This window comes from Callorhinchus milii, unplaced genomic scaffold (assembly GCF_018977255.1).
Source record: "Callorhinchus milii isolate IMCB2004 unplaced genomic scaffold, IMCB_Cmil_1.0 Scaffold6, whole genome shotgun sequence".
Taxonomy (NCBI): domain Eukaryota; kingdom Metazoa; phylum Chordata; class Chondrichthyes; order Chimaeriformes; family Callorhinchidae; genus Callorhinchus; species Callorhinchus milii.
The window spans coordinates 2,708,643-2,723,241 of NW_024704747.1; positions in this window are offsets into that span (position 1 = coordinate 2,708,643).

Below are 14,599 nucleotides of genomic sequence, written 5' to 3' on the forward strand. Positions count from 1 at the left end.
GAATCCCCACAACTCCCATTTAACCTCTCCTTTAACCTCTGTTCCATTCTCCCTTGTGTACGCATCAAGTTTCCTCTTAAATACAGTGATGCTTTTTGCTTCAACCACAGTTTCCGGCTGTGAGTTTCACATTCTCCCCGTCTTCTGGGTAAAGAAGTTCCTTTAGATTTGTTACTATCTTATATTTATGCCCTTCCCCCCTCCCCTCATTTTGGACTCACTTTCAAAAGAAATTGGTTACTCAATCCACGACTGTTTGTGGGACGACTGCTGTTGTACAATTTGCCCACAAATATACGGTCAATTCACTTTGCAGTATATCCCGTGAAGCGCTTTGCGACGTCGCAACGATGTGATGATGTGCTATATCAAATGCAAGGATTGTTACTCTCTGTATAGCAAACCCTTTCATAATGTTGAAGCTTTTCGCAATATTAAATATAATACATTCCATAATATTGAACCTGAAAGGGTAATGGGAAGCAGATTCAATAATAACTTTCAAAAGGGGATTGGATACGTACTTGAAAAATAAAAATTTGCAGGGCTTTGGGGTAAGAGCACGGGAGTGAGACTAATTGGATAGCTCTTTCAATCAGCTGGCACAGGCACGATGGGCCGAATGGCCTCCTTCTTGGCGCTGAGATTTTTATGATTCTATACTTCTATTACGCAGTCTCTCAACCGTCTCACCTCCAGGAAGAAAAGCTCTCGATTAATCATGGATCAGGAATAGTTTACTTATTGCGGTATTTATAGAATCCTCTTTCTCTCTCTCTTGGAAGGTTCTGTGCCTGTATCTGAAAAATCCGTGAGGAACAAAGTGGATCAGTAAAACACGCTAAAGAAATCCTCTTTTAATATCTCTGTGCAACCGAGCGAAGGATAAAGAGTCTTCAGAATACAGCTAAATATAGTTTTTTGGGGGCTTTAACCCCATGAAAGAGGAAGCTGGAGCGATGGGAAGAAAAATAGCTCATGAGTAAACCTTACAAGAATTATTTACGGAAAAAAAATAAGGGAACGCTGAAAATGAGTTATAATAATCCTTGCATTTGATATGGCGCCTTATCACGTTGTTGAGACGTCTGAAAGCGTGATATCAAATGCAAGGATTATTACTATTATTATTTTCCCTCCACCTGAATTGACAGACGGGACTGTAATTCAGAACGGTTTCACTGTTGACTAAGGTTACGGTAAATTGCCGGTCCGATCGGCATATTAACAAGTCCTGTTGGGCGGGTGGATCAGGTTCTGTCTGATCAGATGACACACCAAAGTGAAGGCCCTATCGGTCGTTCGTTCCTATAGGCAAACTTTAATAGATCCAAGAAACAAGAAGGGTGTATCTCCAAGCGCTCTGGGACGCTACCCTTGCGTGAGGGACACTGCATAAAGGCAAGTTGTTGTTGTTGTCGCCCCACCCCTAGACTTTGAGCTCAGTCCAGGTTGACATTCTGGTGCGGTACATGGGAAGCATTCCACCAAGGTCCTGTGCAGGTGGACGTTAAGGATTGCGCAGCACTGTTTGAAACGAGAAGGGAGGTTCTTTCTCCCGGCGTCCTGTCCAACACCCCCCCCCCCCACCCCAGATTAATTGGTCCGTTCATGGCCCTGCTGTTTGCGGGAGCCTTTATGTCAAAGCTGCCTCTATGGTTTTAACTCATACGGTTGACAGTAACTGCTGTCGTGAAGCACGTTGAGATGTCTGGAGGTGATAAGGCGCTACATACGAAGGTAAGTTCTTTTTCTTTCTTTCTTTCTGTTGTTGAAAGGTTGCTGGAAACAGGCCCGTTACCAGAATAGAGCTGACTTATCATCAAACGCCTTTGATATTCAAGTCAAAGAGGCAAAGCCCGATGGCGTTAGCTAGCGTGCTAGTTTCATATCTCACTGATTGCAGCATCAAGTCTTTCCTCAAGCTGCTTCCAATATACTATCGTAACCAATATATCCACAGTGTTGCCAATTCTCTACAGTCACCAGAGACTCCTTTCACTCACCACGTACATTTGCGCTTCCTCCCAACTAATCCACACGGAGAAATATCCCATTGAATCACCAAGAAAACTTGCGGTTTGTTGTTTTCTCACTCCCCCCCCCCAGGTGCAAGAACGCAACCGGAGAAGGAGAGGAAGGAAGCCAGAGAAAAGTTCATAATATTACCAATAAAAGTTTCTGCCTCGGGAGTATATGTTTAATAAGAACTTCAGACGGAATGGAATGAGAAATGGGGAAAATGGAGATCAGGCTCCTTTTCTTTTAAAAAAGCAAAAATAACTTCCATAATCTTGACTGTCACTGACTCTCTCTCCCCAATTCTCTGGAAGGAGGATCGAGTAACCAAACCACAGATTAAAATGATTCGGAGGGGGAAAAAAAATGTTTTAAAAATGATAATATAGTAATAAATCCTTGCATTTGATATTGCGCCATAGCACGTTGTTGAGACGTCTCAAAGCGCTTCACATAATATACTGTAAAGTGGAGTGACTGTGTATTTTGTGGGTGAAACTCGGCAGCCAATTGCGCACAGCAGCGTCCCCACAAACAGGGGTGGATTGAGTGACCGTTTTTTTTTAGGAGTCATTAACCCATCGACTAACAACCAGGTTCCTACTTACTGCTGGGTAAACATAGGACGTGCGGAGTAAGGAAACCTGCCTAAGCAGAAGCAATGATACCTGCTAATTGCACCTCAATATTGAACGCACAACCTTGATATGGCGAGGATAAATGCACATCTGCCCCGAAGCTCATCACGTGTTAGCTTGAAGCAAACCAAGCCGCCAGTTTCCTTTCTGTTGTCAATTATTTGCTTCGGGTCTTAATATGAAACACCCCTGAAATAGAACTACGTGTTCTGCTAAACATGTACGACCTGTGCTGTTCTGTACTGGACATTTAGACCCACAAGAACTTGTGAAACAAGGTCTGATTGAATAAAAAGTGCGAGCTGACACATCAATCCCAAAAATAACACAAGAAGGTCTCCTCTCTTTTCTGAGCCTTTGGCAGAATCCCTCATCCCATTATTATTATAATAATAATAATCCTTCCATTTGATACAGCGCTTTTCACGTCTTCTCGACGTCTCAAAGCGCTTCACAGAATAGACTGTAAAGTGAATTGACTGTATATTTGTGGGCAAAATGCGGCAGCCAATTGCGCACAGCAGCGTCCCACAAAACTGTCGTGGAAATGAAATGAACAATTTTTTTGAGGGATTATTATTAGGCGTGTGGAGTAAAGAAACTTTCCCAACGTTTCGCACTGCCGGGAATCAAACCCAGGTCTCTTGCTTGCAAAGCGAGTGCTCTCATCACTGAGCTACAGGACTCCACAATAATCCACTGATATTAACAGTGAGCACATCTATATAGCCTGATATTAACAGTGTCACCTCTATATAGCCTGATATTAACAGTGTCACCTCTATACAGCCTGATATTAACAGTGAGAACCTATATATAGTCTGATATTAATAGTGAGAGAATCTCTATATAGTCTGATATTAACAGTGAGAACCTCTATATAACAACAACAACAACAACAACAAGATTCCATTCATAGAGCGCCTTTCACGCCGGGAGGACGTCCCGAGGCGCTGTACAGTTGGGTCAGGACCCGAGCATTGGGGGGAAATGGTCAGGGTGAGGGGAGGGAAGGGAGGGAGCGAGGAGGGGGTAGAGAGTCGAGAGGAGAGCTGAAGGCACGGTCAAAGAGAAAGGTCTTGAGACCGGCCTTGAAGGAGGAAAGGGAGGAAGCGGCGAAGGCACTGGGGGATAGAGTTCCAGAGCCTCGGGGCTGAGAGGCTGAAGGCCCGGCCACCGATGGTAGGGCGGTTGGGGCGGGGGATGTGGAGCAGACCGGAGCCGGAGGAACGGAGGGTACGGGCAGGTAGGTAGGGGGAAAGTAGGTCGGAGAGGTAGGAGGGAGCGAGGCCGTGAATGGCCTTGTAGGTGAGGATTAACACCTCTGTATAGTCTGATATTAACAGTGAGAACCTCTATATAGTCTGATATTAACAGTGAGAACCTCTATATAGTCTGATATTAACAGTGACACCTCTATATAGCCTGATATTAATGGTGAGAACCTCTATATAGCCTGATATTAATGGTGAGAACCTCTATATAGCCTGATATTAACTGTGAGAATCTCTATATAGTCTGATATTAACAGTGAGAACCTCTATATAGTCTGATATTAATGGTGAGAACCTCTATATAGCCTGATATTAACAGTGAGAATCTCTATATAGTCTGATATTAACAGTGAGAACCTCTATATAGTCTGATATTAATGGTGAGAACCTCTATATAGTCTGATAGTAACAGTGAGAATCTCTATATAGTCTGATATTAACAGTGAGAACCTCTATATAGTCTGATATTAACAGTGAGCACCTCTATATAGCCTGATATTAACAGTGAGCACCTCTATATAGCCTGATATTAACAGTGAGCACCTCTATATTGCCTGATATTAATGATAATAATAATCCATGCTTTTGATATAGCGCTTTTCACATCTTCTAGAAGTCTAAAAGCGCTTCACAGAATAGACTGTAAAGTGAATTGAACGTATATTTGTGGGCGAAACTCGGCAGCCAATTCCGCACAGCGCAACTTTGAAGAGAGAAGTAGCTAATTATTTGGGGAGGAAAAGTTTGCAGGGCTATGGGGCGAGAGAGCGGGGGAGTGCGATTGATTTGGATAGCTCTTTTCAAAGAGCCAGCACAGAGCCGAGGGGCCGGATGACCTCCTTCTGGTGATGTGCGTGCCCTAACGCTCCACCATCGGGGTCCGTGCTGCCTTCAGCCACTGCTCCCCTCACTCTGGAACTCTCTCCTCGATCCCTCCGCCTTGCCCGCCCCCACCCCCCCACCTCCCTCTCTTCCTCCCCACCTTCAAATCCCAACTTAAAGGCATTCCTTTTTGATCGTGCTTATGGTCGTGCCACCCCATGTGAAGCGCGCTATATAAATGTGACTTGTTGTTGTTTATCTAAGGCAGAAAACCAGTTGTTAACCTTGCTCGCCTAAGGTTTCGCCCTGCCTGGGCATCGAACCCGGGGTCCTCTCGCTTGGCTCTAACCAGTACTCTAACGTTTGTCTCTTGTCTTTCGTTTTAAAAAAATCGTCCCTCGCGTGGTTTCTGCACTTTGTTCCCGCCAAGCATTTATTTTCGATTCATTCTTAATCTTAAACCTCCAAGCCAGATGATAGGATTTAACGGCACAAAAATCTACAACGTTTGGGTTTGGGCTTAGGTTGATTAAGTTTAAACACTGAGCTCCCACAATGATCTAATGCAGGAGTTCCCAATTATATTCAAGACAAGGGCTGCTTACCTCATGTGTCAATGTTAGTTGAGGGCCAGGGATTCTGGATCGGGGAATCTATCTCCAATCCAGATTTCAATGGTAAGTCAACACACAGATGGCACTGATTTTATTATATTTGGCACAAAGTGGTTTGGCGGTCTGCCAATTGGGAGACTCCTCATCATGCAGTCTGTAGTAAGGGTGGGTTTCTTTACAATATGAGCACCGTAGGAGCAATTGAAATTTAAATGAGAGGATTACGGTTAGACAAGTGCGTTATTAAAGGTAAATTAATGTGCAACCAGAACGACACGACACGACTTAAGTTCCTTCGATTTAACGTGGGTTCATTTTGACACGCACCCGAAAGGAACAATAACACTGACCTTAACTTTACTCCCACACACAAAACCACTGTACAACTTTGCCTGCTTTACATTTCCCCACCCTTTAGAACTCCTTCCCACATTCCTTTCGCCTGACTCGCTCCCTCCCATGCCTCCTCCAAGGCACTTCTCAAGACCCTCCTCTTTGACTAAGGATCTACTTGCCTTGGAGGGGGTGCAGCGTTGATTTACTAGGTTAGCACTAGTGATGAAGGGGATGAGTTACGAGGATAGGCTGACCAATTTGGGTCTATATTCTCTGGAATATAGAAGAATTAGAGGGGATCTTATACGTATAAGATCGTCAAAGGGCATGATAGAGTAGATAGTGGGAGATTGTTTCCCCTGGTTGGAGAAACTAAAACTAGGGGTCACAACCTTAAAATCAGAGGTCAGCCCTTTCGCACTGAGTTGAGGAAGAACTTCTTCACTCAAAGGGCAGTGAATGTATGGAACTCACTACCCCCAAAGGGCTGTTGACGCTCAGTCCTTGAACATATTCAAGACTGAGATAGATAATTCTTATTGCAAAAGGGATTAAGGGATATGGGGATAAGGCAGGGCTAGGTTATTAGCCGGAGTTAGATTAGATCAGCCATGATTGAATGGCGGGGCAGGCTCGAAGGGCAGAATGACCTACTCCTGCTCCTACATGTTATGTTATGTTATGCTTTTCGGTCACCCATCTACCTCTACCCTCCCCGCTCTCCGACCTTCCCAGCTTGGGTCCAAATGCCTGGCTTTCCAGTGGCTTGGGATGTCCTCCAGACGTGAAAGGTGCCGTGTCAATCTAATATGTTGTTGGTGTTGTTTCCAAGGAGGTAGGAATCGTGTGTGATCTCTTGAACACACTGTTTGAATAGACTCTTTAGCCGGTTGCTTAGAGGTGCAGAAAGTTGGCTTGGAATGGAGCTCTTCCAGAGCATGTGGAGTGTGGGGAGGACACTTAAACTCTGGGCTTTTTTCTTTCCCCAGGAAGAAAAACATGAATTTATAATGAAAAGTGGATGTGATTTAGCTGTAATGTTTAACAGCTGGTGCCTGTGATTTTTTTTCAATGAAGGAAGAACCAATAGGGTAAAAAATGATGATGTGTGTTGCGTATAACCAGTAAATGTTGCATCAAATTGAGTTGATAAAGCGCCTTTCACGTCGGGAGGGCATCCCAAGGCAAGGGACAGTTGAGGGTTTGCACCCGAGCTGGGTGGGGGGGGGGGGTTGGGGGTTGTTGGATTTGGAGGGGGAGTGGGGAAAGCGGGCTGGGGGTGGTGAGGGAAATATTACCCAAGGTACAGTCCACGCGGAAAGTCTTGAGACAAACCTTGAAGGAGGTGAGGGAAGCAGGGAGGTGGAGGGGTTTCCGGGATAGAGTTCCAGAGCGTGGGGGCGGAAAGGTTGAACGCCTGACTGGTAATGGTGGGGCAGGAAGGGCAGGGGACGTGAAGCAAACCAGTGCCTGGCGAGCGGAGAGAGCGGGCGGGCGGGCGAGTAGGGTGTCAAAAGGTCCCAAAGGTAGAGCGGGGCAAGAACGGGGAGGGATTTAAAAGTGAGGACGAGAATAAAGACAACCGTACAAGGCGGTTTCTCACTTAGCTCTGATCTACCAAGGAGGCGATTTGTCATAACTCCGAGGCGATGTGGCTTTAAAAGGGAAAAAGTTTTGCAAGTTACTTAATAATAATAATAATAAGTTACTTACTACTTGTTGTCACTTGCCGTTGTCCTGTAAAGAGCCTATCATACCGGTAACGCTGAGAAAAAGTTTGACTGCAGGCAGCCTCCAGGCTCAGCTTTTATTATGTGACACTTTTTTATAGATCGTGGATTCAGGCCAGGGATCTACAAGTCATTGCTTGTCACGTAGAACTTGGGGCAAGGAGTCACGACGCGGCTAATAATGATAATAATAATCCTTGCATTTGATATTCCGCCTTATCACATCTTCGAGACACCTCAAAGCGCTTCACGGGGGATACTGTAAAGTGAATTGGCCGTACATTTTGTGGGTGAAACGCGCAGCCAATTGCGCACCGCAGCGTCCCCACAAACAGCCGTGGATTGAAGTGACCAATTCATTATTATTATTTATTTTTGAAGGCCTATAGGGTGCTTCATTTCTACCATGTGGAATAATGATGCACAGAATTTTTCTCATGTTCGTGCATCGAATTCGTTTGGACCTCCCCTGCAGAGACAAATGGGATAGTGAAGGTTTCTCGAGAAGAAGTCAGTAGCCTCCCGGGTCAGGGTCAAGCTAGTCTGAAACTTCCCGCTGCATCAACTCAACCGTGAATCGCAAGCACTTTGAAAGCTGGTCGACAGAAAAAGATACACTGCACATATCTGGTGGGCGGAGAGACATGCGCGTGAGCCGAGAAAAACCTGAGTGAAATGTGCGAACTATATTAACTGGAGCTATTTGTGGGAACATGCGGTAGTATCGTCCACTTTGCTTGTGTTGCCTACTAAAACCACATGGACATTTAAACGTGGAATCTCTGGGTAAGAAGATTGTGACTTCAAGCCTTTGATAACAGTGCCTTATCACGTCGTCGAGATGTCTCCAAGGCCTTCACAGGATATACTGTAAAGTGGAGTGACTGTGTATTTTGTGGGCCACTTGAGATTCGCAGGGGTAAAAATTCCATTCAGAACCCAATGCACGATTGTCATGGAAAAATCCTATGAGCGGTGACTGCGTAATTTGATTAGTATAACTGTGAGTGAGAATATTGTCTGAATGCAGGACACATATTCAAGACCATTGGCGAAAGATCCAGAGGGGAGACGAGGAAAATGTTCTTAATGCAGTGAGTTGCTACGATCTGGAACTCACTGCTTGAGACGGAATTGGATGTGTGCTTGAGAAGGAAAAATTTGCAGGGCTGTGGGGTAAGAGCAGGGGAGTGAGTGGGACTAGTCGGTAGCTCTTTCAAAGAGCAGGCACAGGCACGATGGGCCGAATGGCCTCCTTCTGTGCTGCAGGATTCTATGAAATCTCAATAAATAACCGAAACCTCTCTGTTCACGTGCCTTGTTTACTCGTCGCCGAAGAGCGTTGGACCAGCTTGCAAAGTTTCTTTTACCTTTTTGACTCCTTCCTCTTATTGTCGCTATAAATGAAACGTGTTTACCGAATGTTACCAGCAATGTGCTTTCGGGGGGGGGGCGGGGGAAACTAATCCAGACCTTTGCTTGTAAAGCACGATTAATTTTAATCCTTGAAGGGATAATTAATTCTTAAAGCATTAAATGCTACAGATTATGCAAGGAATTAGAGGGTAAATGGATAAGTACAGCACTGTAAAATATTGCCCATTATACACTACACTTCTCATGGGATAAGCTTAGTAATTGCCCATTTACTGAATGACTGCTTTGACTCCTGAGATTTGTTTTCATTCACTCCTGGTGTCAACGGTTTTTTTTTGTGGTCAGCCGGACGTCTGACACATGAGGAAACCCATCAGCGTGCTTAAGGGTATCCGAACCAAGATGAGAAGATGGAATGCACGCTCTCTCCCTGGAGGGATGCGTCCTGCTCACCTCACCATCGAAACTTTCCGACGCAGGTTGGCCAGAGCCAAGGCTTGTGGGAGAGCCCAGAGTGTGTGTATTGGTGTGTGTGTGTGCGTGTGTACATGGAGGAGGGTAAATGGATGTCCCCTCAAACTGTCATGGAGCCAGCGACTAATCTTATTTGAGGGGGGGTGTGGGAGAATTGTTGTCCAGGACAGCGGGAGAGAGAGAGAAAATCTCTTCTCTTTTCGAATAGCGCCGCGAGATGTTTAACCTCCACCTGAATAGGCGCAGACGGGAACCTGGTTTAACCTCTCGTCGAAGGACGGGCTCTTTTATGAAGTTCTGTAAGTTCCTTTATGAACTACGGAAACCCGACTTCAAATTTAGGACTGAATTGAACGATATGTCAAATTCTGGGCACTAAGATAATTTTGGGCTATTGATCGTAAACGTAATGCCCTCGGTGTAGAAGCTCATATTCATGATTTGTAAATAGATTTCCTCTCATTTCACCTCTAGAAATTGCCTTCATTGTTGATCAGCAAATATTTTGAGCTCGGGTAAGGCATTAGTCACATTAACGCCCCCGTATCACATAACTAAAGCAAATTTATTCCCGTCGTCTTTGAGAATATGGGACGGTCAAATAACAACGTAATTGAATTACTTCAACCATCAATGAGTGCATACACTGCAAATACTTGAAATAATCTATTTTTGTGCTGTGGCTCCAGTGGTGTGGCTGAGCGTACATGAGAGATTGTATGGAGTCAATTATTTTTGATCCTTTGGCAATTCAAAACGTTACAAAACATTTTGGGGTTGTGAAATTTGCTGAGTCCACAGTATGTTAGTAATAGGTTTCCGAGGTCAATGAGGCGAACACATAATACATTGGAGAGTCTTAAACAATTTTTTATTTGCCAGATAAAGTCTGACACGAATGAGGTTCTGGATGCAAATTAACATCTGTTGAGTTTTGCTGTAATAATGGGAGTGGGTGGGGGGGGAGAAAGGAAAAGACCAGGTGGATCATTCACGCTCTCTCCTCAGATCATATTGACTGATTCTGGGCAAATGCAAAGTGTGCAAGAGACAGACAGTGACAATGCTTCCAGAATGGCGCTGCGGGCTGAGATATGCGACATGCGTATGTGATAACTATCACATCGCCCTCCGTGTTTGTGTGCGCGCGCGCGTGCGTGTGTGTGTGTGTGAAATAAGATGATGACACCTGACCTTGAATTCCTTCATACCTCCGCTAATCAAATCATGTGTTTGGTTCTTTTGCTTTTGTTAGTTAACTGATTGGTTAAGAAATAATAAAGATTTAAATTTCCCTCACCCATGATTTTAAGCAGGGTTTGAATCTCCATGATAAACTGGATCGTAGAGAGTGAGAATAATTTTGTGCCTCTTTTGGGCTGAAATAGGGCTGAAATTGGTGCTATTGTTATAAATCATCATCATCATAATAATCTGGCATTTGATGTAGCACCTTATTTCATCATCAATACTTCTCAAGGAGCTTCACAGGATTTAGTGTGAAGTGCAGTGACTGTATTTTATAGTCAATCTGTCCCCAGAGGCATCCCACAAACAACCATGAAGGAAAAGAATAATTTTTATCACATGTCGGAATTATCACTGTCTCATTGACTGGACTAAAATAGACCTTCCCCACCCACGCCCGCCACGCCCGCTCGCACACCACTTGTTATGTATCATTTGCAAATTCCACCAGAAATGTGTAAATTAGTAATGACTTTGCAAATAGCTCAACCCCGGCAGCTGAACACTCTTCCATTGACTGTAAATTAACTGTAGCATTAGCTCCAATTAGTAAAGCTTTAAGGATACGGTGCCTGCAACTGCCAGCAAGACATCTTAGTGAGATCCAGTGCCCTTCACCGTTTCACGTTACATAGCCTGCAATCCTCTTATGGGTCGAAGAAATGGTAACGCGCGCGCACACACACACCCGTACGTAACTAGTGTAAAGGATCTAATTTGGGATGTACTTTTGTGGGGGCAAAAATAACTCCGTAACTTGCATGCGTTGTGGAGACCTGTGTAGCGTATTAGTTAGAGCACTCGCCTCGCAAGCGAGAGGACCTGGGTTCGATTCCTGGGCGGGGTAAAACCTTAGGCAAGTTTCCTTCTCCACACACCTCCAGCAGTAAGTAGGAACCCGGATGTTAGTCGATTGGTGAACGTTTTTTTTTAGGGATAATAATCCCTTCAAACAAATAATAATAATAATAATAATTTAATTGTTCAATCCACGACTATGTGTGAAAGTGCTGTGCGCAATTGGCTGCCGCGTTTCGCCCACCAAAATATACGGTCAATTCAATTTACAGTATATTCTGTGAAGCGCTTTGAGACGTCTCGACGATGTGATAAGGAGCTATATCAAAATGCAAGGATTATTATTATTATGAGTGAGTCAGGCAGTAAATGGTAAGTCGCTCTGCTGACCTCTTAATTGGAACGAGTTCACAGCTGAAGTTCACCATGTCGTAACTTTGCCTGGCACATATCAGAATCATTTCTAATGCAACCAGCACCGTAACATCTCTCGAGTTCATGTGATCTCTTCCTACTCCACTCCTGCGCTCATCCCCATCTACCCCCAACACTTGGCTGTCTCAGGGCTGTTGTGTGTCCCCTACCCTCTCTGCCCCACCATCAGTGACCGAGATTACAGCTACTTTTAACCATAATCTATGGAACTCTCTTCGTCTACTTCTCCGTCTGAACACCCCCACCCCAACCTCTCTATTTCTCATTAACCCCGGCTTTAAACCTATCTCCTGAACCATGCCTAAGGTCACCTCCTTTCCCTCCTCCATCTCTACCCTCTCTCTTGCTGAGTCACCTCGAATACATGATATAAGGCGCTCTATCAAAATGCAGGGATTGTTATTATGAGTGAGTTTCAGACGGTGAATTAATTGTTGGGCAGCTAACCTCTCTCAATGTCTGTTCCAGTCATCTGTAAAGCGCACAGAGATGAATGGCCTCCTTCTGTGCTGTAAATTTCTATGGTTCCACGAGATTGAAGGTTAAAGGCAACAGCTGTACATCACTGGCACATACACTGAATGTTTAATAACAGGAAATTAAACGTCCTGATAACTAATTATATTGCCCCGTGGACTCTACTGAACACTCTCACTTGAGCACTTCGTTCCTTTGTAACCTGGAGGGAGGTGGAACATAGGAACAAGTTGATTTACCAGCAAATCTGTGCTTACCAAGGAGTTCTACTATTTCCCTAAGCCTGTTGACTTCTAAAACTCCAAACTGTGATGCTTCAGAAAATTATCAGAGAGAGAGGAAGTTTGCTAACGGCAGATACTACAAAGCAACAGGAAACAGGCGCAGAACAGCTTAATGCTCATGGATAGTCATAGTCAGCTTCCTGAACTGTCAGCTATTATTAAACTGCATGATGTTCGCTCAAGTTAGATGACTCCATGCATTATCAATGTTATTTGCAATATAAGACTAACGTTTTGCCCATAGAATACACTGTTGCTACACTTTACAGTATATTCTGTGAAGTACGTGATAATAATAATCCTTGCACTTGATACAGCGCCTTATCGCGTCGTTGAGACGTCTCAAAGCGCTTCACAAAATATACCATAAAGTAAATTGACTGTGCATCTTGTGGGCGAAACATGGCAGGCAATTGCGTGCAGTAGCGTCCCACAGTGTCATGGACTGAGTAATGTCTTTGAGGTGTCTCAACAACGTGATAAGGCGCTACATCAAATGCAAGGATTATTATTATTAAAGTTGTGTTAAACAATAAGTCCCATTTTGAACATTTTCAGTGCCTGCTGGTAGGATAGTTTTTAATGCAGTTTAAAACCTCAGAGTAAGAGGAGAAGTTGGCAATGATTTTTGTTGATCTGGGACTAAAGCTCAGTGTACATTTTCCTGGTCGAAAACGTTTGGCCTGAGATCAATATTTGACTCATTGCTTTCACTCGGCCAACACCCAGACGGCTGTTTAAAGGTGATTTACAAAGAGTCCGGTGTCATTTCATATCACACAATGCCAATCACAGCAGCAAATGGACTCTTTAACAATTCTTAAGAGCAACTTTCCTTTCTGTTTTTCACTATTATTAATGGCGAAGAATATACAAGCAAACAGCTTATGATTAGGGTTTCTTATTTCTGGTTAGAATGAAACACTCAATAAAACTGATATCAGTGTTTATCCAGTTCCGGGGGGGGGGAGTGACAATCTATCTCTAGAATTTCCATGTATACGTGGGACGCATGGACCTCTCAGTTTATAATAATAATAATAATCCTTTATTATTTGATATAGCTCCTTATCAGGTCTTTGAAATGTTTCAAAGCTCTTCACAGAGTATACTGTAAGGTGAACTATATTTTGTGGGCGAAAAGCGGCAGCCAATTGCACCCAGCAGTGTCCCACAAACAATCGTGGAGGAATTCTTACCTCCAGAAAAGCGATCCGCCAATCAACTAGCAACCAGGTTCCTACTTATTACTAAGTAAACAGAGGCATGTGGAGCAAGGAATCTTGCCCAACGTTTCGCCCTGCCCAGGAATCGAACTCAGGTCTCCCGTTTGCAAGGCGAGTGCTCTAACCACTGAGCCACAGGACTACAGTTTGGTTTGGATACTCCTAAGCATGATGATGGGTTTCCGCATGTGTCCCAAAGTCGGGTTTTGGAGTGGGGTGGATGATGGAGGGGGCAAGGCAGAGGGACTTTGAGATGGATTCCCAGAGAGCAGAACAGAATGGCCGTGAGACCTCGCCCACCAATGACGGGGCACAGCGCTGAAAAAAAATTAAATCGTTATTAATAATAGTCCTTAGATTTAGTATTGCATATTGCTGAGTTCCAATGTTACCTCACTGACCCATGGGGACTGTACTCCGATGCGATATTTTCCGAAGCAGAGCTTGGGATTATTAACACATCAAAACTGTTATGCAACAGCACATATTTCACCCAGTTCATTTGTAATGAATGAATAATGTATATGCCAAAGTATTGAGTTGCTGTGACGAAAATTGAGGCTGTACATTGATTATGCCTATAAATTCTTTATGCCTGAATTCTGAAGCACTCGAGAGATTAACACTTGGCGTTGGCTTTATTCGTTCTTCGAGCATTTCGATACCACTTTCCAGTTTATTATTCCAAGGATGCTGTAAATTAGGAAAGACTGTGCTGCACAATTCCTCTGGTCTCCAAACTAATATTCAGTATCAGATTTTAATCAATTTTGGAACAGAAAAAAATGTGCAACTTAAAAACTATAAATGGCGAATACTTAACAAAAACAATATCGTTTTGGTCCCC